Below are 21,728 nucleotides of genomic sequence, written 5' to 3' on the forward strand. Positions count from 1 at the left end.
TGTGTAGATTACTAAGACATTTAGAGGGATTGAACATCCCTGCTGCAACTGAATAGACAATCAGAGTTGAACTTGGGCTGGATCACCAGTCTGAGTAACCATCAAGAGGTAGGTTTATCACACCTTGTGTTCTATTATAATAAATCCCTATAACCTACTTTCCCGTGGTTTCATTTTAGAATTCCAGTTCTTGTCATTCTTAGCACAGAGTAGATGCAGTTTTTGTGTGAATATCTTTCTTGGACTGATTCATCATTTGGGATGATTAAAATTCATAACAATGTAGAATTTTCAACTACATTCTACAAGAAGGAAGTTCTTTTCAATCAGAAGAGGAATGGTAGGTAGTGAATTATTTAAGTGACTACTGTATCTATCACAGAGAAAATACTTTACTGAGAGAAAGAAAAGGAGACACTCATTACATATTCCATCATACACATCCCACATTTGTGCACACATACATAAAGACATGCATACAAAAAGACATAAAAAAGAAGAAATAGCTGGGCAGGTGCCTGCCTCATGCCTATAATCCTAGCTACTCAGGGAGCTGAGATCTGAGGATCATGGTCTGAAGCCAACTTAGGCAGGAAATTTTATGGGATTCTTAGCTCCAATTAACTACCAGAAAAACAGAAGTGGCACTCTGCCTGAAAGTGTTAGAGCAGTTGCCTTGAGTGCAAAAGCTCAGGGACTGAGCCTGGATCTGAGTTCAATCCACATTTCTACAACAACAATGAAAAATGTGAGAAACAAGTGAGGGTTATTTTCACTGAAAAGTAAATAGATGCTTTTTTTTCCCCTTTTTTACTTTTAGTGGTGGATTCTCATTGATAGAAAGAAGGAGCAGTTTACATCCAGTGAGTTAAGTCTTGTTTCGCTTGTGGATTTCTCTGTCACATTGAGATTGGACGGTTATTTTGTGCTGAAGGAATTAGCACTTGAGCTAAGTGGAGAAAAATGTCTCTGCTCCTTCTGTTGGGTGTGGCAGCTCCTTCAGCTGTTCCAGAAAGAGGATGTAAGGGAGATAGTTGAACAATGACAGCCATGGATGAGTTCTGGAATCAGGTGCCAGAGGTTCTATTTTTTGTTGTGCTTCTAATCTAGGATGAGGATTTTTTTTCCCTCAGTGCCCTCATCTTGGGAGTTAAGAAAGTGATCTGGGACAATTGTTATTTGAGTTTAGTCTCTCCTTTGGATCGTCACAGGTGAATACTCTCTTTAGACCCAAGACTTCTCAACTTGCTCTCTAAAGGCTCAGTGTTGTGACTTGAATCATCTGAGAAATGTTTAGGCTTACTGTTGCTTCATCATTTTTCTTATTTGTATGTTTTAAAATTAGTTTGGATTACAATGGTTGATCTCAAACAGTTATGCATAGGGACTGTAAATGCAGTGGTGCTTGGAGACCTGAATGCTAACGGAAGGTTCTAAATAGGGTTTGCACCTCCAGAATGTAACCAGAGAATCAGGAAAACACTAGCATATAAGGACATCTGCATTCTATACACAAGCTGATAATGAGTTTATTCAATATTTGCTTATGAACAGTTGATTGTTCTATTATGAAGGTGACAGATTTAATAAATACAAACACAAGAAGCTTGATACACAGGGGGAATATGCTGTACATGTATACATTCCATGCAATAATTGTATCTTATTTAATTTATTTATGACTTAGAGCCAAGAACAATTTCCATTCTTACACAAACAAGGTTTATTGCAGCAGAGTTCACAAAGGATTGTGAGATAGAGAGGTGGGTAGAGGCTTCTGTCCTGCTCATTTGCATATGTCCTAAGTCCTCTGGAGAGAACCATTATATTAGAAATCTGGAGACAGTCCTTTTATCTTTCCTCATGCTCTTCCTTTTCTGCTGCATTGTGCCAACATAGCATTCACGTCTATTCCTTAAGAAATTGAAGATTTTTTTTTTTGAGTGCAAAGGAATCTTAGCCAAATGGCTTCTATTAAGCCATCACTTCATATGGAAATTTGTCCCTACATTTTCTTTTGTGTGTAAAATTACCTTCCCCTAAACTGCTGAACTTGATTTTGTTATAAAGCTTATAGGATATCTAAGTCCTGATTGGCCACTTTGGTACATTCTCAGTTTTTATTCCAAATGGAATATTTCCCACAGTAGTTGCTCTCCATAAACAGAGCTAGCCAATGTAGGAAACAAAGACACTGGCCATTGTTCAAGAAGAAACCAGGTCACTACCAAAAACTCTGAGATTGATTTCCACTTAAATGGATCTCTAGATACCACCCACGCTTATTATAAAACTTAGCCAGTTGAATAGGTTGTGGCCATTAGTTTAGTAAACATTTTCCCTTTGGCATTTGGTTAGTAAGTCGTGGAAAGTGGGGTGTGTGTGTGTGTGTGTGTGTGTGTGTGTGTGTGTGTGTGTTGTGTATGTTGTGTGTGTTCATGCAATAGAAATACTTGTCCTGTGAATGTGGCAAGGAACAAACCAGAACCTGTATATAGGTGTCTGTGATGGAGAAAATAGTTCATATTCTCAAAGCCAATTTTTTTTTTCTGTCTGAGGTTATTTACTCCCAGGTTTTGTCCTCTAGCTTTTATCATCTCATTGAGCTCAAGAAACTTGGAACTAGCTCAGCCAACACATCAATTGTATGTCTAAAAGAGGATGATGTTTCTTTGTATAACAAAATGTTGCATGGTTTTCTCTGCTTCCAATTGATCCTCTGGGGAGAAATAGGGCTGGGTAGAATAGAGACTCTGTGACCTAGAACACCATTTCCTGCTTTCTAAGACTGATAACTTTGATTAGTTTGTATTGAAATATTTCTCAGGCTAGGCACTGATGTCTCATGCTTGTAATCCTACCTACTCAGGAGGTTGAGATCTGAGTATCTTGGTTTCAAACCATCTTGGAAAGAAAAGTCTATGAGATTCCTAGCTTCATAAAGATATGCTTGAAATGACAGTGCCAGCCTCAAGCAGCTAAGAGAGCATGAGGCCCCGAGTCAAGTCCTACTAATGACTAAATGTTGAAAGATATGACATTGGCTAAGATGCATTATATCCAGAAATTTCTTTGTTGAATGGCAACTCCTTTGTACAATTAAAGAAGATTTTAAAACAGTTAAAAGAAACAAAGTAAGAGAACTATTTCTTCCTGCTCAAAAGTAAAAAGTAAAATCTGTGCAGTTCAAAATATTTCTACAAATTCCTTTTCTTCTCAGAAAGTAAGTGCAGCCTTAAGTTGGAACTTGCACATCTTCCTCTTTCATGTGGAGTTCACACCAAGAGCAACTAGATGGAGTAATGAGAGATAGACAGTGTGGACCCCTAAGGCCTCAACCTAAGATGTTTTACAGTAAACGTTAAAAAATCCTACCTTAATAGCTGTGTGCTGTGGCTCACACCTGTAATTCTAACTACTCAGGAGATCTGAGGCTTCTGGTCCAAAGCCAGGCCGGGCACTAAAGTCTGTGACTCTTTTTTTTCATATATTTTTATTGTAATTAATAGAAGGGTTACATGATATTTGCCAGATAGATGGTGCATTAATTCCCATACACTGATACCCTTTCATATGTCTTGGTCCCCATTTCCCTTCCCCCCACCCCCACCCCTCATCTTGTTTTCCCCCTTCCCTATCCAATTTCAAATAATCAAATACAAATATATCCGATATATCAGGTAACAAAGTGAGATACTGTAACAATATGAGATAACCAAGGGACAGCAAAAGAGATGAGAGATAACATAGTACCTTAAGAACAACAATCATTCATTATATGGCTTATGTTTCTATATCCTAGAGATCCTTTCATTTAGCGTCCTACTATATGGCCTTTTGTATCAAGGTTTTGTTCTATTGCAAATCTCTGCTAGGAGAGCCCAAGGTTTCTACTGATTATGACACATGAGGGAAACCATTGAGCCTAAATTCCTTTGAGTCTGGCTTTCTTATCTCTAATCAACCACTAGAAAACCAGAAGTGGGCCTGTGGCTCAAGGAGTAGGGCAGTAGCCTTGAGCTCAGGGACAATGCCCAGGCCCAGAGTTCAAGTCCTATGACCAACGACCCAAAAAAAATATCTTGCTTTAGATGCTTCTCCTTCCCATTGGGGCAATTGAACTAATGAAAAAATGAACCAATGAAAAAAAGAATATTCAACCACCATTTAAGGCCTTAGCAGAGAAGCTACATTACTTTAAGGATAACTTCAAAGACCTGGCTTTGGTGTCTCTTTTTCTGCTACCTTCTAGTCAGGGTACCAAATGTACAGCCCTCTATTTTCTAAGTATCACATGATTGTCCATGAAGAAGGGATTGTTCTACTTAACAAGCTGGGTTAGGAAAAAGACTGAAGAAAATTGTAGATGTCCAGAGCCTTACCACAGTGCCTAGAAAGGACTCCATAAACCCTAGTGCTTTCTTGCATTTACAACTATTTTTGAGAGCTTCCCATGGCACCACCTCGTTAAGAGATTATTCATAACCATGCTTGTGTATTCGATGTGTTTCTTCTGATCGATGATCGTCATTGAACTCACTGTGATGGAGCATGAGATCAAAATGATCTTCACTTATTCATAATCTGTGCTATCTTTGAAACTTTAGCTAGCAGCGGCAGCCCTTGTTACATTACTGAAACTGCAGTTATTTAAATTTCTTCCACATTCAATGTTGCTTAAATTATATGTGCTTTCTTATTTTCCCCTCAGGATAAATCTATGTGTTTTGATCACCGTAGTTATCTCCTGATGCCTCAAAGTATTTAGCTATTTCCCTGTGTTTGGGCAAGGAAGCAGAGACATTTCAACTTTCTGAGACATCTTCGTTGTCCCCAATCTGTAGGCAGAGTGACTTCCATCTATAAAACATGAAAGCTTCACCATTGTTCTGTGTCTAATGCTTGCAAATTTGGAACTTTGTATGCTATTAAAAGCTCCCAGCACCTTCTCTCCATCCTTTGAAAAATAATCAGCATGTTGTTTGCCTTTATTAGTCTTTCAAGGAAAGCCAAAGACAGTGTTAAACATTTTCTGCAAATCCAATTGGAAATGCCACTGCAGTCCAAATAGAACCCACCTTTTGTGGAAGGGAGTACGTTCATGAGCTCTTCACACACTTTCTTTTTAAACTCCTTTCAGATCTACATTTCTCCACAGTAAAATATAATCACTTCCTTCATAGTGGAAGTTTTGCAGTGCACTGGAGAAAAAAGAGTAGTAACATATAGGAGGAATCGAGCAGAAATTCTGTCCGAAAGATGTCAATCTTTTGACATGAAATTTACCCAGCATGCACATGTATAATGTTTCTTTTTAGAAAAAAAAAGTAGAAAGCCAGCTCTGCCAGTGTATACTCCTGATCTTAAATATAGTTCAGGACATCTGTCAGTGAACTGTCAAACTCTTGTTAAAAATAAAATGGAAATTCAAATCTCAAAATAAACCAAGAACAATCTGTAACTTATTGCCACATGCTATTTTTTTTCTTTTTGGGTCCGTGGAATCTCATTGTAAGTGACCCCATTTAGGTAATTGTTCAAACACTATTAGAGCTTTTATTTTTGAGACTATATTGCTGTTGCAGGAGAATGCTGCAAAACTGAATTGATTTTTTTCTGTAAGAACACATTTATATATTTTGTCAATATATGTAGGAGTGGAGGAGAGGAAGTGAACCCAATCATTTTAAATGACGTATGAATTTATTTCCTCCTGCGAAGCTATTACAGAGCTCTGGTTGACATCAGCGCGGAATGTGTTTATGAAGAGAAGTATTCAGGTCACAAGCTCTCTGCTGCTGTTTCTGAAAGGAGATGCATGGATTTTCATTAATTCCCTGTAGCCACACTCCTCTTCTGTGCTTTGCTTTCTAGGCAATGTATACTTTTTGTCTGTTTATTAGCCTCTGTGGACCAGATCTTACCTTAAGAATGTGTTTTACTTTCTTTACACTTAGTCAAACTTGCAAGAAAAGGCCAAGGGCAGAGAGATCTCAACCTTCCTTCTGAAAATGGCCTTATCATCCTCACAGAGTTTATGGAAGTTCGAGTTGGAAAGGAAAGGGGTAGACATTTTAATGTTGAATTCAGTATCACAGTTTTTGTTGGTCACCTTTTCTTTTTTCCTCAGATATAGGCATTCACTTTGTTTCTCAAAGTATACTGGCACCTATATGGCTTTTCGTCCAGTCCAGTGGGTAACTAATCTGAAATCTGCTAAACATTTCACTGCAGTAGCTTTCTTGACTTAGGCAATAACAGAACTACAAGCATGCTATATTAACTAGGCAGTGTGAAAGCATGTTGCAAACATTATTATCTTTATAAGTTTATAGCCATTTTGAACAATAATTGCAGTAATAACTGATGGGTGAATGATAAGCTGAGAATGGATGTCTAACTGGCTGTCTCTAAGAAGTCAGTTTATAGTTCAGTGCAGAGTGGAGAGAATAAACTTAATCATTAACCTAACTTCCAGTCAGTTTCTACTCCTCAACACAGGCAAACATTCCCTTAACAATGTGGAGAGAATGGCAATTAATAAATCTATCTGGGAATGTAAGGGACTTATTTGAAGGAACAGTGTGATTATTTCACGTGGTTATTTTTTGCAGCCCAATCTAGGTGCACTTTTCCTACAAAAAGAGTAGTGTTCAGGGCTGGGATGTAGCTCAGTGGAAAAGCGTTTGCCTCGCAAGTGCAGTGTCCTGGGTTCGATCCTCAGTGCCAAAAAAAGAGAAAAGACAAAAAAAGAGTAGTGTTCAAAAGTATATGAATACTGACATTAGGACTCGTCCTGGGAAATATCTGAGCAGCAAAAACACCTCTTTCCTTCTCCGTTGAAACCTCTTACCTTCTGGTTCCTCTTCTCTTTATCCACCAGCACCTTGATTTAAAAAAAAAAAAAAAAGAAGAAAGCAGCACTGGGAGGACATGAAAATCCCGATTCATTTTACTTTTCTATTTAAGTAGTCCTTCAAAGGGATTTTAATTCAACCTTTCAGAATATGAGTGCGATGCATCTTGATCAGTGTCACCCCTTGCATGTTGAACTCCTGTGTTGAGAAGACTGGCCGCTGCAACTCCTGTGGATAACCCCTCTTCCCAATAGGCCTTGCTGAATCTCATTAGCCCTCCTCTTCCCAGGAGCTGCCTTTGAAGGCAGTGGGTTGTTTTCTGTCTGGGGGGATGGATGGAGTAAGACACTGGAGGTCACCTGACATCCCTGCTACTCCATGAACTGAGACATGTCTCTTTACTTCTTAAACTTATTTTTAGTTTGAAAGATGTGTCTTATCTTGGCTATGGAAAGGTAATAGAAGATGTGAATTTGAACAAAGTACATTACACACAAGTGTGGAAATATGGCAGTGAAATCCCTTTGTACATGTTTTCCCCTATATACTAATGAGATAGAGAAGAACCCTCTTGAAAGAGCTTGTTTATACAGGATTCAATGTGATGAGCAGCTGTCTGTCACCAAAGCCACTGGTGTTAGGAGCCTATATCATTCATTTAATCTCAGGTTATTTGAGATATAGAGGAGAACTAGAAAGTGTCAGAAAATTTATAAATGAATTCTGATGCTCTTTCTGTCTTAGTATCTCATTTCTAGCTACTTGAAATTTTTTTTTAAAAATCTGATTACATTTTTTAGATATACTTGTGTTATCTTCAAATAGTTGTACAAAGGATTTGCCATTCACCAACAAAGTAGTTTATGAATACAATACATTATACTTTGCATTTTGGAGCCCCAATTTTCATTATTTGTAAAATAGAATTAAAACAACAAAGATGCCTGTAGTCCAGAGAGTTTTTCTGAAGACTGAAGGATACAGTATTTATAACAACTTTTCCTAAGTTTCTTGTTCATTCATTTTAACTGCTTTTGTCCCTATATGGCTGTATTTATGGCAAGGTAGTTTATACTGATTATAAATAAGAGTTTAAAACGCACAAAAAGTGTTAATCTTGAAAAGCAATACCACTAAACAATTGTGATTTCTTCTGTGTGACTATGTGGACAATACTACAACTTGGAAAGAGGGTAATGAAATTTCCTAAATAATTTCCTAAATAAATCCTTGTGGAAAGAGAAATCCTGTGCCATGTAAAAAGATATTCGTCCTTGAACATGTACCATCCTGGTTTGAGTTGTCTCAATTTTGTCACTCAGATTTGCATCTTGTCTTTCTTTCTGTTTTTAGTTGTTTGGATTTCTCCCAGAGTATTTGTGGCTGAAATTCTTTTTGGACTCTGAGCTGCCTTTTTTACATAAGCTTTGGACTGGAATCAATAGCACGTCAAGATGCCAGGCACATTCAACCCAATAGCAGGTGGGTGTCTGTGGGACAGTGTGCCTGATTTGTGTGGCAGTGGCAAATTTGGGCCAGAATTAACAAGTCAGGGAAGGTGCTGTTGGTGTTGCAGGATTTTTGCAGAGTTTTCAGAAGTAATTTTGATTTTTGTTTGTCTTCTAATGGGATTATAGTTGCACAAGGAAAACAAGTACACATATTTGTGTTTGTTACATGCATTTTCGCCAGTCTTGAGCTTGGGCTCAGGGCCTAAGCACTGTCCTTGGGTTTCCTCAAGGCTAGTTTTCTACCACTTGAACCTCAGCACCACTTCTGGTTTTTTTCTATGTATGCGGTACCGAGGAATTGAACCTGGGTCTTTGTGCATGCAAAGCAAGCACTCTACCACGAGGCAAAACTCCCAGCCCTGTTACATGATACTGTTTTTAGGGGAATTTATCATTAGAAAATATTTTTTACATCTATCTGAAAATCTCCCTTACGTTTAAGGTCCACCATTTGTTTTCACCCAGAAGCTGCGTGAATTACTGAAGTTTGTGCTTACATTCACTTACCTGTAGGGGGAGCTAAGAGAGGATAACATCCTTACAGAGCAAGTCTCAGTGCAGCAAGGAAAGGAAATGAAGTTTTTATGTAGACAGTGCTACACTTGAATCTTGCATCTGCTGTTTAGTCTGTGCAAAGCCCACACAACGTAGGTCCCTTAGGTGAAAGGTGAAAGTGCCAGGGAAGTGACTGGTGGTCATCTGGCACCTTCACTAGTAGTCTTCTAGCTCATCTCTAGAGAGAGAGCTATTAGCGATGATTTCAGTGCCTTCCATGTTTATATTTTTACTGGCCTTTTGGTTTTTGATATCTCTGTCTTGTCACTGGCTTTGTCTTACTTTTAATTTCAGATGCAAAAAGAATTCAACTATTGACCAATAGTAGCCATGATATTTATATGACTTCTCATACCGGGATGGTAAAAAAAAATCCGTCTAGATTTGATCAAAACATTAATAACATGGGAACTGGAATTACGAGAACGGTTTTCTTGTTTGTTTGGAGATGATCTGTAGGAAGCATCAGGTACTGAAGACTCAAGACTCTAGAATAGAAGAGGGAGGCTGCTCCTAGCATGCCACTTTCCCCAGAGACTACTTGCCCTCTGCATTTGATAATCAAAGACATGCAACCAGCATCTAGACAAGACTGTGGAGTTCTCATTCAAACAGTGTGGAAAAACTCAACCACCACTAAGTTTCTTGGTGGTTGTTCCCTTCCCTCAGGTCCACAATCTCTGTCTCCAAGGGCATTGGTAATCATACTTATAAGTGGTGGTCAGTTTCAGGATAAAGCCCTCTATTACCTTCTGATGAACCATTAAATCCTTCTTTGTGAAATGAAGACTTTATATTCATTCATGCTAACTTTTCCATATATAGGATTGGGTTTTAAGTGATGAAAGTATTTCCTTTGATTTAGTACATGCATGTCTGTATGGGGATTGTGTTCTACTTTTCTCCTATTTCACTTGACTAAAATTAATACCATATTCGGGGCCTTTTGGCAGTGTTGTTTCTTCACATTGTTCCACCTGCAGTTTAGAAAGCTTTATAAATGAGATTCTGTGTCATTCCAGATCTAATCAGATCGTAGATTTAGGAAGGATGCAGTCTTGGCTCTGCTTAGCAGCTGCAGAGTCAGTCATGAGTGTGCCTTAGGGTTAACGTGCAATGACACGAAAACAGTACTGACTGGAGACTCTTCTTTTGTAATAAGAATTGCTTTACAGCCTATGTAATATACAGGGTTAAACATTCCACATGTCATTAGGGAGTTTTAAAAAATGAGATTTGGATAGAATTATGTTCTAGGAGCCTTATTAAATGAGGATTTGAAAAGTGTGTGTGTGTGTGTGTGTGTGTGTGTGCATGTGTGTGTGTGTGTGTGTATGCAGAAGGAGTGATTATCAATTACTTTGATTTAGGACTCTGACAGGTACAAAAAGTTTGAACTGGGAACCTAACAGAAAGCTAGAAGTTAATAGTTTAATAACTCCTACAGATCTTTGTCAATGTTATTCATTGATTTTCATTTGTACTTAGTGTATAACACACTGAAAAAGAGTCTAGAATCAGGCTAACATTTATTTGTGTAGATCTTGGATAAATGGTTTGTCTATTCTGCAGTCTGGTTTTGCCTCTGTGTAATCAGAATGCCTGAAGAATGAGCCTTCCAGTGTTACTGTGTCTGCTAAATGAAGATGCCTTAATCAGGTGCCTGGCACACTGTGACTGTTGTTAGATAATTATTACTATGCCATACTCTATAAGGGAAATAATAATCAGCCTGGTCTTACCTTATACTTATAAGGACATCACAAAGTAAATTCTGGTTTACTTGTTATGATTAACTCTGTAAGAAAGCACCCAATTTTGAGCTTTTATGTAATGTCCATGAAAAGATATCACATAAAGGGACCCTTCTATGATATATATATTATAATTTTTGTGCTACATATAACTTTTTCTGCCCTATCATTTCATTGCACAATTCTGGAGATTAAAGCTAAGCTTTCTGCCCACATACTCCTTTTCCTCCTCTGGTCTTTCTGTTTTTTTCTGAAAGAAAAGAACCTAAGGAAAATTCCAATGAAACTGCCCTTTTGATGGGTTGCAGCTCTAGGAACTGTGTGCAGGGAAAAGAAAATCATTGAAAGATAATCTCTGTGGATGCTTTCTATTACTGGCATCAGCTGGAAAGGCTGTCTCTTTCGGTGTTTGTAGCAGATACATTACCAACAGGCATCTTCCTATAGTATCTACCTTCATTTGTCCATGCTGTTATATCACACAGACACAGGAGTGATGGAAAGTGATTTAGAATGTTCATTCATTTGTTATATCAGAAATTAAAGAAATATTCTCCGTCCCATCAAAATGCCTTGCAGCTGATAAACAAAAGCAGCTGACATTTCTCCTACCAGTCAGTGTCAAGGAGTTATTAATCTATTGAGCAAAGGATGGACACTCTTGTCCCCTGAGCAGAATTCAAATGTGGAATAATGCAGTGAATTGTAGAAGCACATTCTCTTACTTTTGGCAACAATTGCTCGAAGCTGCCAGCTCTCCCAGAATCAGACTGTCAGGACTTCTGCTGGAGGAAGGAGTCACAGACAGCTCCTGCTCCATTCAAAAATATTCTCTCAAGACACTGAGCAAGGAGGGAAATGGAACTCATTTTATGTAACACCTTAGTGTTACACGTTAACTGTCATGTTCTAGGAACTGAGAAGCAAGAATCTCCAGAGGGCCAGCAAGGGAACAGGGCCCTTCTGAAACAAAGTGGAATCTGACAGTGGCTTAAAAGCAATGGCTTGAGTTTCTTGTCATTGACAAGCTCTGGTGATGTCTGGTGACTGTCTTTATTATTGCTGTAGGATTTATGTATTTACCCACAGGAGAATGTTAGCTTGCCCATGCCCTTGCAGTGAGTTTGAAGGCTTCAGAGCCTATTGCCTTAACCTCTCAAATCATTAGTGATGCTTAGCTACTTACCTGGCATCCTGCACAGCAGCAACAGCAGACATTAACAAGCTAGGTAACCGCCGGACTGAGTTTCTTTCTTGGACAGTTTGCTGTTCTCTCGGTCCTTCCTGCCTTTCAGGACATGACAAGATGCCCTCCAGAGCCACAGAGGACAGACATTCTTCCCTAGTTTCCCGTTCCCACTTCTCTGCTCACCCGCAGGCCTGCCCTGTTTGGGCAGAGAATCACTTACTGTGCAAGCACTGGCTGAGGAGGCAGATGCCCGAGCACACAGAGTGCTAAGTGGTGCTGAAAGCTGCTTTATGAGCCTTGCAGAATCGGTGTGCATGTCTGCAGCTGCACTTCTGCAAGAATACTGGAGGGTTCAGGCATTGCTGGCCCTACCTAAGTCAGGCCTTTTGTGTGGGAGCTATAGGGGTCTTTTGTGACCTGGCTTACAGTTCACTGCAAATGGAACAGCATCTAAAGGCCATCTTGGTAGGGGGGTGTGGTGAGCTGGTGAGGGGGTTCAGAGAGGCTATGAATAAAGATACAGCAGAGCTGAGGAAAGCAAGAGAGGCAGGCGAAAGCTTCTGTGCATGGAAAAAGGCTATTTAATCCAGACAAGGAATGTGATTGGCATTACAAGGCCATTCTTGACTGGTGTGTGAATTGAAAGCCCATTTCTTACTCTGTGGCCTTAATAGTTACCAGCGAGGTGGGGTGAGATTAGGGGAGATAATGTCTGTCAAATTGCCTGTCCTCAGCATACCATAAACTTCTTTAGAGCTCTTTCTCCCCAGGTTTCACTGGGTTGACTATCTGCCTTCTGGGTTGAAAGAGGAAAATTGTTTGCTCAGGCATTTTATTTTCTTACTAATAATCTCTTTCAGAATTAGTTTATCCCAGATTATCCCTTTTCAAGGCAGCATTTTTTATTATACCATGTCTCTCTTGCATTCTCCTCTCAATGGGAGTTGGATGGGGTTCAGTCATAATGGTTAGACTCAAATGACCCCAATTTAAAAAAAATATAAGTCTTTCATTTCTGATCACAATTATAAGGCAAGCTTATGGCGGATAATTCAGAAAATTACAGTTATAGGATTAAATACGTACCAACTGCAATCTTAGCATTTAGAAAGGATGTGTATGTATGTGTGTTATAGCTTCATATGAGTTATATCTTCATATGAGTACAGATAAAAGGGTATTCTAGTATGCATTATGTTTCTTAGTATAATTTATAATTTTATTTGTTTTTATTTTTTGGAGGTACTGGAGTTGAGGCATGTTATCTACCATTGCATCATACACCCCCAGTCCATCATGCTTTCATTATTTTCCCCAACAAATATGCTTTTGCTTTTTGTCTAGGGCTGTTTAGACCTTGATTCTTTTATTTACTCCTTCTGCCTATCAGGATGATTGGCAGGCACCACTGCAACTCAGCTTTTTAAAATGATTGAGATGAGGTCTCTCGAACACTTGTCCCCCTCTGCTAACCTTTGACTTTCATCTTCTCGATCTCTGTCTCCAAAGTCTCAAGGATTACAGGTGTGAGCCACCACACACGATTTAAGGGTTTTGACCTTGCAAAATAGTTTTCAGAGAACATAGATGGATCAATTTTGTTTTCTTTACATCTTGCTAAATCCAAATCACAAGGGATTTGGACATAGAGATAAAATTACCAGAGTCCTTTGGATTTTTTCCTGGAACCTGCCATAAGGTGTAGATGAAGAACAGGAAAACCAAAGATGAGTAGCCACATTTTACTATTTCTCAGCACCAGGCTTCTGCATTACTATTGTCAAGGAAAATAGCAGCAAATGTTTTCTCATGTTTGCCCCCTTTCCCATTGAGTTAATACGACACTTTAAATTATTATATGAATATTAAATTAACATATAAGATATGAATGTAATATATAATCCATAATGCATACATACACATGTACTTACTCTTTTCTACATTCATGTGTGCAAATATACTGTATACTGTAAATATACTATTTTTACAACTTTATGAGATGTAATGATTTTTATCCTCATTTTACTGATGAAGAAAATGAGATAAAGCAAGATTAAATAACTTGGTGGCAAGTTGCATGGCCAGTATTAGCAGCTAGGTTTTGAAACCAAAGGAGTGTAGAGCCAGAAATTTTACCTACTTTGTATATGGCCTGGATACTGCTAGTATAAGGGAAAAAGCTCAGTCAATGGATATAAAGTTTTGTTGATCCAAGAGGAAGCTACTGTAAGCACTGAGCTTATGTCTTGAGATACTTTATTGAATATGCAGTAATAAGTAATAATAAGTGTTATTGCTGTAGCTAAATGAAATTTCAGTAAAAAGGGAAAAAACGTAAACTGATGTTTCATAATTCTGGAAAATTCTTGGATAGTAGTATTATTTATCAGCTCTTACACCACTTTGATATGGTATTTTGGTATAGACATAAACAATATATAAACTTAGTGTTTGCTGGATGTTGATGGCACATGCCTGTAATCCTAGCTACTCAAGAGGCTGAGATCTGAAGAACGCAGATCATAGCCAGCCCAGGCAGAAAGTCTGTGAGACTCTCATCTCCAATTAACTACCAGAAAACCGGAAGTGGTGCTCTGGCTCAAAGTTGTAGAGCATTAGCCTTGAGCAAAAGAGCTCAGGGACAGTACCCAGACTCTGAGTTCAATACCCATGACTGACCAAAAAATCAAGTGATCGATCGATCGATAGATAAATAGATGATAGACGAGAGTGAAGAAATAAAGTTGTTTAGCCTCTTTTGTATCTATCTAAAGAAAAAAATTTTAAAATGTTAATCATTTCATGTATGTGTGTGTGCTTCATGTGTGTGTGTGCTTCATATGTGTATATGTGTGTGTATGTGATTGGTTTTTTTTTGTTGTTTTACTAGTGAAAGTTTTAATACTGATCAGGCAAATTCTCATGCAAGTAAGCAGTATGGAATCAGAGCCTGGTTGGTAATGATTCTGTCATTTATTCAACTGACTCTGATATGTGTCAATGTCAAGAAAGAATTATATCTCTAAAAAGTTGATAAACAAGATAAGCTAGGAAGCTTATTTGGGAGAAGAAATTCCTGACCAAGAGCATACAAATGTTAAAAATAGTAGATTTCTTTGTATTTCATTTCAGTTAGCTTTTTTTTTTTTTTTTTTTGCCAGTCCTAGGCTTGAGCTCAGAGCCTAAGCACTGTCCTTGGACTTTCTCAAGGCTAGAGCTCTACCACTTGAGCCTCAGCACCACTTCTGGCTTTTTTCTATGTATGTGGTACCAAGGAATCGAACCCAGGTCTTCATGCATGCGAGGCAAGCACTCAACAACTAGGCCAAACTCCCGGCCCTCAGTTAGCTTTCTTTTACCAGTCAATCTAGTCTCTAGTTTGACTGTAGGAAAATCTACTCTATTTTTTTATAACCAGTCCTGATTAAATATTTGGCACTTGCCAATAATTCAGAAGAACGTGTTGGGATTGCTTTTTTATTTCCATTGAAGTATGACTCTATTTTGCTTCTAAAGTGATATTTAAACACACACACACACACACACACACACACACACACACACACACACACTCTAGTTCAGGAAGTGGGTAAAAGTAGATTTTAGGCATGAAACTGTTTTGTCATCTAGTTTCTACATGGCAAAGAAATGAGGTGAGGGACAGACAATAGATCTCATTTTGGTCACTTTAATTGGCACTGCTGCAGCCAACTGTGTGCCAGTAATTCTTAAGAATTCCTACAAAAGAGCTACTTCTGGAGTCCGAGATTCTCTTGATTTGTTTTGTTTGAACATTAAAGTGTATGATCTTGTGGTTTCTGGTTCTTGTCACTACCTAAGGCAGGAAAACATACTTGATTTTTAAGTCATTTTAATAGGAACTATCTCTATAAATTAAAGGACTTGACCATGAAACTGTTTTCTGCAGTAGGACTCTGTTACCACAGTCCAGCAGGCCAATGTAAACTGCCTTCCTTAGATGTGGTCACAGCTGACAGTTCAAACAAACCGAATCAAAACTCTTAAGAATCTAAATAACAACTCAGTCTTGGAATAAAAGCTCCTCTTTCAAAGGTGATATTAATACTATAATGATTTTAACAACCCTTTTAGACATAAATTTTTCTTGTTTAAACACTTGCCACCTTGTCATGTTGCCTTAATCATGTCCTTAGTACAGTTCTGAGGGCTGTGGCATGGTAAATGATGAAGGAAATGTTCTGGGGAGACTGGCATTTGTTTGAGCTTCCTTTCTGACTAATGGTGATAGGATTCTGTGAAGGAATTTTCAAATGTATCAAGTATGGCACTTTGTGAATTTGATTCTTTTTAACATAATTATTACGCATCTAAAATAAGTGCCTACATTCATGATCTCCATCTTTTTCTCTTCACAAGCAAAAAAATCGAAGTACAGGTATTCAAGTCCTGTTATTATTACTATTATTTATAATATATAATCCCTTATATTATCATGCACCTAAGTGCTTGTATTTCTGGCCTTTAAGACATTTTCTCTGTTTGCTCTTCATGAGTTTTTGAATAGAATATATGTGAGTATTATTATTGTGAATATTATTATAATATAATAGTGAATATTATGACATAATGTACCAATAATACATTAATATTAACATGACATATAATTGTATGAATATCATTATGTTATATATTGTTAATATTTTCTATAATAATAGTAATACTTACAGTTCAGTAGTTTGATGAACTGAGATGTGCTTTGTTGAAATGATCTGTAACTGTGCCTTCACTCAGCCTTCAGAGTTGAAGCTAATGATGTATTAGAAATAGTTACTGATGCGAATATTTGGACTTTGAGAAATTCTGTAACTTGGTCGGTGATTTATCACTTGTTCGAAGCTCCTTAAGTACAACCCACTGGCCTGTTAAAATCTTTATTGCAGGATGCTATGCTGTTTGTGTCTTCTAAGAAACCTAAGGGACTCTCCATAGTCTCTACTCAACCAGTGCCGGCCATATTCCAGGCTGTGACTATCAAACAGGAAGTCCACCATGGCCTGAATTACCTAGGGTAGGAGCAGGAAGGTAATTTTTTTAAATTTGAGAATGACTATCTTGGTTATATGGTAGTGCCTGGGAATCTGGGAATATTCTAATTTTGGTTCAATTAACTCGTATGATATGTAATGTCATTCTTTCCTTTTTTGTGTGTGTGCCAGCCCTGGGGCTTGAACTCATGGCCTGGGCACTGTCCTTGAGAATTTTTTGCTCAAGGATAATGCACTATCATTTCAGGCAGAGCTCCACTTCTGCCTTTTTGTTGTTAATTAATTGGAGATAAGAGTTTCATGGACAGCCTGGGCTGACTTTTTCACCTGTATGAACTGATAGCTGTCAGCTCTTCTTCCTTTTCTTATTTGCTTTTGACAGGAAGGTTTACCCCAAAGTGAATCTCTGAACGTTCCTCCTGATATCTGTGTGGGTGTATTGAATGAAGATAGTAGAGAGGTTTACATAGTATGAAGGCCATATCACATTCACAGAATAACCTGAGGAGGCGTGTAGGAAGTGCATTTTAATAACTCACCTCTGTTTCTGATCCATAGTGTGTGGGGGTTGGGGGTTGGGTGGCAGGGGAATGGGTAGTCATATGTTCAATGAGTCATACTTGTAGTCCTCAGAATTGTTGAGAGTCCTTGAATCATTGGTTTCTTCTTGATTCCTTTTTGAGGATGGAAGAGCCATCTTGTTTTTGTAAATATGACTTTGGGGGTTAATTGCAAAACACTTTGAAAACAATTGTAAATTGTCCAATTCATTGAAAACTAAATACATTGTTCATTGGGATTAATTTATGAGAGGAAAAAGTCCATTTTCAACTCTCAATTTTTAAAGTATAATAAGATGAAAGCCAGGAAGGAGCAAAAACACCAATTTCCAAGTCAGCCACCGGTGACCTTCTGTTTTCTCAGTAGTGGATGTGGTCTTTGGATGTGATATCCTTGAGAACTGAATAAATATGAAACCATCATAGAAAAACTGCAGGAAGGTGACAACTTGACATTGGTGACACACAATTTATTTCACAGGAACTGAAGGTACATCTTGCCCTTTTGAGAGTAGATACATTGAAGGAGCATTGCCTTGAGGAAATGCTTTCTCCTGGTTAGAGTCTGCTTTGCAAAATGATTTGACTTCTGAAGATCTGAAAATACAGAGTCAGGGCTAGAACATACTTTTCCCACATGCCTGTAGAATTCTGGAACAGGTTCTTATTGACCCCTTATACTTAGGGTATCAAGATTTCTATTACATCAAGCTTGTTAAATAACTGTCAATTTGTTTTTGCCAATTAATTCATAAAATTAGGTATGAATGAAACAAATATCTAGTGTGGTAAGCAATTAGATTACTTCTTATTTACTTCTGATTTATTGAATGACATGTGTGCATCACTACTCAATTTATAAACATGAGGCAGGGTCTGGACTGTTGAATATATAGCATTTTTCCTGCTTAATAAATGCTTTTTGAGTCATTCTCAATTCATATGGATATGAATGATAAAGAGGAATTTTACTTACAAAGAATATTGTAGAATTTTAATGCATATCTATCCCATTGATTTACACACACACAATAATCCATAAGTGAATAAACTCATCTTAGAAAGTTCAAAAATAACAAAGTAAATTACAACTTAAGTGTCATATATCAAAATTGTCATTATATAGTAGGTATTACCTATGTCTGAAATAAGTCATCAAAATATATATTCTGTGAACAAAAAATAATATTCTTAAAATATAAGAAGCAAATTATTTCTTCACTCTCATCAATATATATATACAGTTCAAAGATTAACTTCAAACCTTCAGTTCAAAGCTGGTTTTTAGAATCAATGTACATATGTATATACATATATTTTTGTCCTATACACAAATATGTATATATACATACTGTATATACATATTATCATAAAAGAAAAACTGGAAAGGAAGAAAGTGACTCTGGAGGGCAGACATAGGACCTCCTTTTATCTATCTCATTGTGTTCCAATAAAATAACCACATCTCAATTCTTTTTATCCTACTCTAGTAGAAATTGGGTTGCACATTATGGGATATATTCTAAATGAGCACCTTTACTTCTACCCACTTCCTTTTCACTTAGGCAAGTAGAATGTAGAACTGTATGATTGTCTATCCGTTCTGAAAATTGTCTTTGAATGGGGCAAAGAAGTTCAAGGCTCTATCTGCTACATTGACTTCTTTACCTCTCTGTCATACAGAGAGTCATGGAAGTGCACTACTGAATCTGTTGTTAACACAAGCCCCTCTTTCTTGGTTTTCCATACTATTTCTTACACAATATTTTACACAATATTTTCAAATCAGCAGATGGATAAAATATGTATCTGTTACCAAACACCAAATCACAATACACATATGGACATATCTACATTTATATTACTACCTTAGCTAAGTAATTACCACTCGGTTTTATTATGATTCTTTAAGAACATCTACTATGTAAAAAAAGAGCAAAAAGACTGGATGCCCACAGCGTATCTGTATATTAATTGTTTCTCTTTTTTTCCTTCTTTCATTCTTTCTTTCTTTTTTCTTTCTTCTTTTTCATTCTTTCTCTCTTTAACACAAATGGCTTTGGATCATTAATCAATGAATTCTTAGCCTTTTCCTAAATTTCTTTTTTCCACACTTTATGTGTGTCCATTCTTTCTGAAATTACACTAATGGACCAGAGTTTTCATGTTCTTTATCTTCTGGCCTGGCTACAATACCAAGTATAATTTAAGGCTTGTACTTTTTGCATGATCATTCTCTGAGTTCATTCGAAACTGTTGTTGGTCTGATAAGGCTGAAAATATATTGAGTCTAAAGCGGCCAGTGCCATGAGGACTTTATATCTTGTACTTTCTGAAGCTAAGAAATAAGCCACATTGCACTGTAGCACATCTATTGTCTATATGCAAACAAATAAATTAAAATTTTATAGCTTCTGGACCAATCTTCAAGTTGCCAGCTCCTTTAATCATGTATTGTAATTGCTTAGCTTTGTTTAAATGTCTTATAGTTATGTGAACTTTTCCTCTTCTTGAAATAATTTTATAGCTGGTTCTTAATAATAGTTATCTAACATCATTTAAAATGTATTTTTCAAATTAACAGTTATCTGTTATACTGTAGATCCCATCACTTTTGCCTATTCTGAGTATTATGACTCAAATAATATTAAGGAAATCAAGTAATGAAGATTTTGAGAGTTAGTCAATGAGCTAAATTAGGTTCTGCTTAAGCTAAAAATCTAAATTTTCAACAGTAATGAAGTTTTTAGGATCACTTAGGTTGCAACTTCATTTTGGTTTCTGACATCCATTTATGGAATCAATGAAGAATGGAATGTGTTGACACGAAACTCACGACAATTGAACATCATTTTTACAATATTAGAGGGAGGGGTCATATACAAGTCTACAGGAATTGTACACACAATGGTGCCAGTGGGATCACCTCACCCACCGATTCTCAACAGTTCCTCTAACTCAGGACCAGTGCACAGAGAAATGGGCCAAGGCTGGGACAGGGAGGGGTGAGGGTGTCCTTTGTGTGTGTTTGTGTGTGTCTGTGTGTGCCAGTCCTGATGCTTGAACTCAGGGACCAATGCTGTCCCTGAGCTAGCAGTTTACTACTTGAGCTATGACTCCACTACCAGCTCTTGGGAAATAAGAGTCTCACAGTCTTTCCTACCTGTGTTGGCTTTGAACTTCTATTCTCATATTTCAGTCTCTTGAGTAGCTAAGATAACAAATGTGAGCCTCTGGCACCTGGTTTTTTTTCTGGACATTTTAGTGAACTGACTCAGAATCGAAGATTCCTAATCCAATTTCTATTGAAGATTGAAATGAAATTTGGTAGGTAAATCATTAAGGTTAAGACCAAAATCTGGTCCTTTCTGAACAGGACCAAAGGAGGATAGAATTGGGAATATGATGTCAGGCATGATAAGAATAAACCTCTGTTGCAATCTGCTATGCTTGGACATACATGGACTAGATGACCTTCCTCTAATGCTATCAGTACGATTTTCTCCTGTTGTACTCTTTGGAGCTTTTTTGTAGATCATGATGCATAAATCTACTGATGTGTGGGACTTTGAGGCTTAGAGGAGTCATGCATTGATACTGATGAACACAAGTGCTCCCTTAAATTGACTGGCAATTTTCCACTATTATCTGCTCAAGGAGGAGGATATAAACAGATGGGTAGCAGGAGATGGAACAAATTGGCAAGCTGAAGGTGAGCATACAGAATATTTTATTAGAAGAAATTCCACAGACACTCTCTATACGTGTCAAGAGGGAGGGTTTTAATCATTTAGGAAAGTTAAGGTTTATAAAAGGAAGCATGGATGGGGAGTTTGGCCTAGTGGTAGAGTGCTTGCCTAGCATGCATGAAAATCAGGGTTCAATTCCTCGGTACCATGTATACAGAAAAAAAGCCAAAGTGGTGATATGGCTCAAGTGGTAGAGCACTAGCCTTGAGGAAAGCACAGGACAGTACTCAGGCCCTAAGTTCAAGCCTCAGGACTGGCAAAAAAAAGGAAGCAGCTCGGGCAGAACATTAGAAGTGAATGTCACAGGATACTAAGATCTTGCTGAGGTTCTTTATACCTGTAGTTCAGGTTTGTCCTCAGTGAAAAAGGAAAAGTGTAGCCCTCCATCACTGAAACTGCAAAAGGCTCCATTTTGTGACTATGTGTTTTTTGCCTGGGGCTTTGTGTGAGTGAGCAGATTCTCACCATCCATTTGCACTCAGATGTTTGTGTTGATTCCTTGTCCATGAAACTTTCAGTTCATAGT

At 37.7% G+C, this 21,728-nt stretch overlaps 1 protein-coding gene across 2 annotated transcripts in view; it reads left to right on the forward strand.

Annotated features, from left to right (window-relative positions):
- The window catches only part of Flrt2 (fibronectin leucine rich transmembrane protein 2), a 93,838-nt gene that overhangs the window by 40,429 nt on the left and 31,681 nt on the right, over positions 1–21,728 (forward strand). Inside the window, exon 1 of one of the 2 annotated variants that reach the window (XM_090344660.1) lies at positions 8,290–8,339. The exons of the other annotated variant lie outside the window; for it this stretch is intronic. The gene's annotated coding sequence lies outside the window, so the exon portion shown is untranslated. Of the gene's footprint in view, positions 1–8,289; positions 8,340–21,728 lie in introns of those variants that run through there. 2 annotated transcript variants of the gene reach the window in all.

This window comes from Megascapheus bottae, chromosome 14 (assembly GCF_031878675.1).
Source record: "Megascapheus bottae isolate mThoBot1 chromosome 14, mThoBot2.hap1, whole genome shotgun sequence".
Classification (NCBI taxonomy): domain Eukaryota; kingdom Metazoa; phylum Chordata; class Mammalia; order Rodentia; family Geomyidae; genus Megascapheus; species Megascapheus bottae.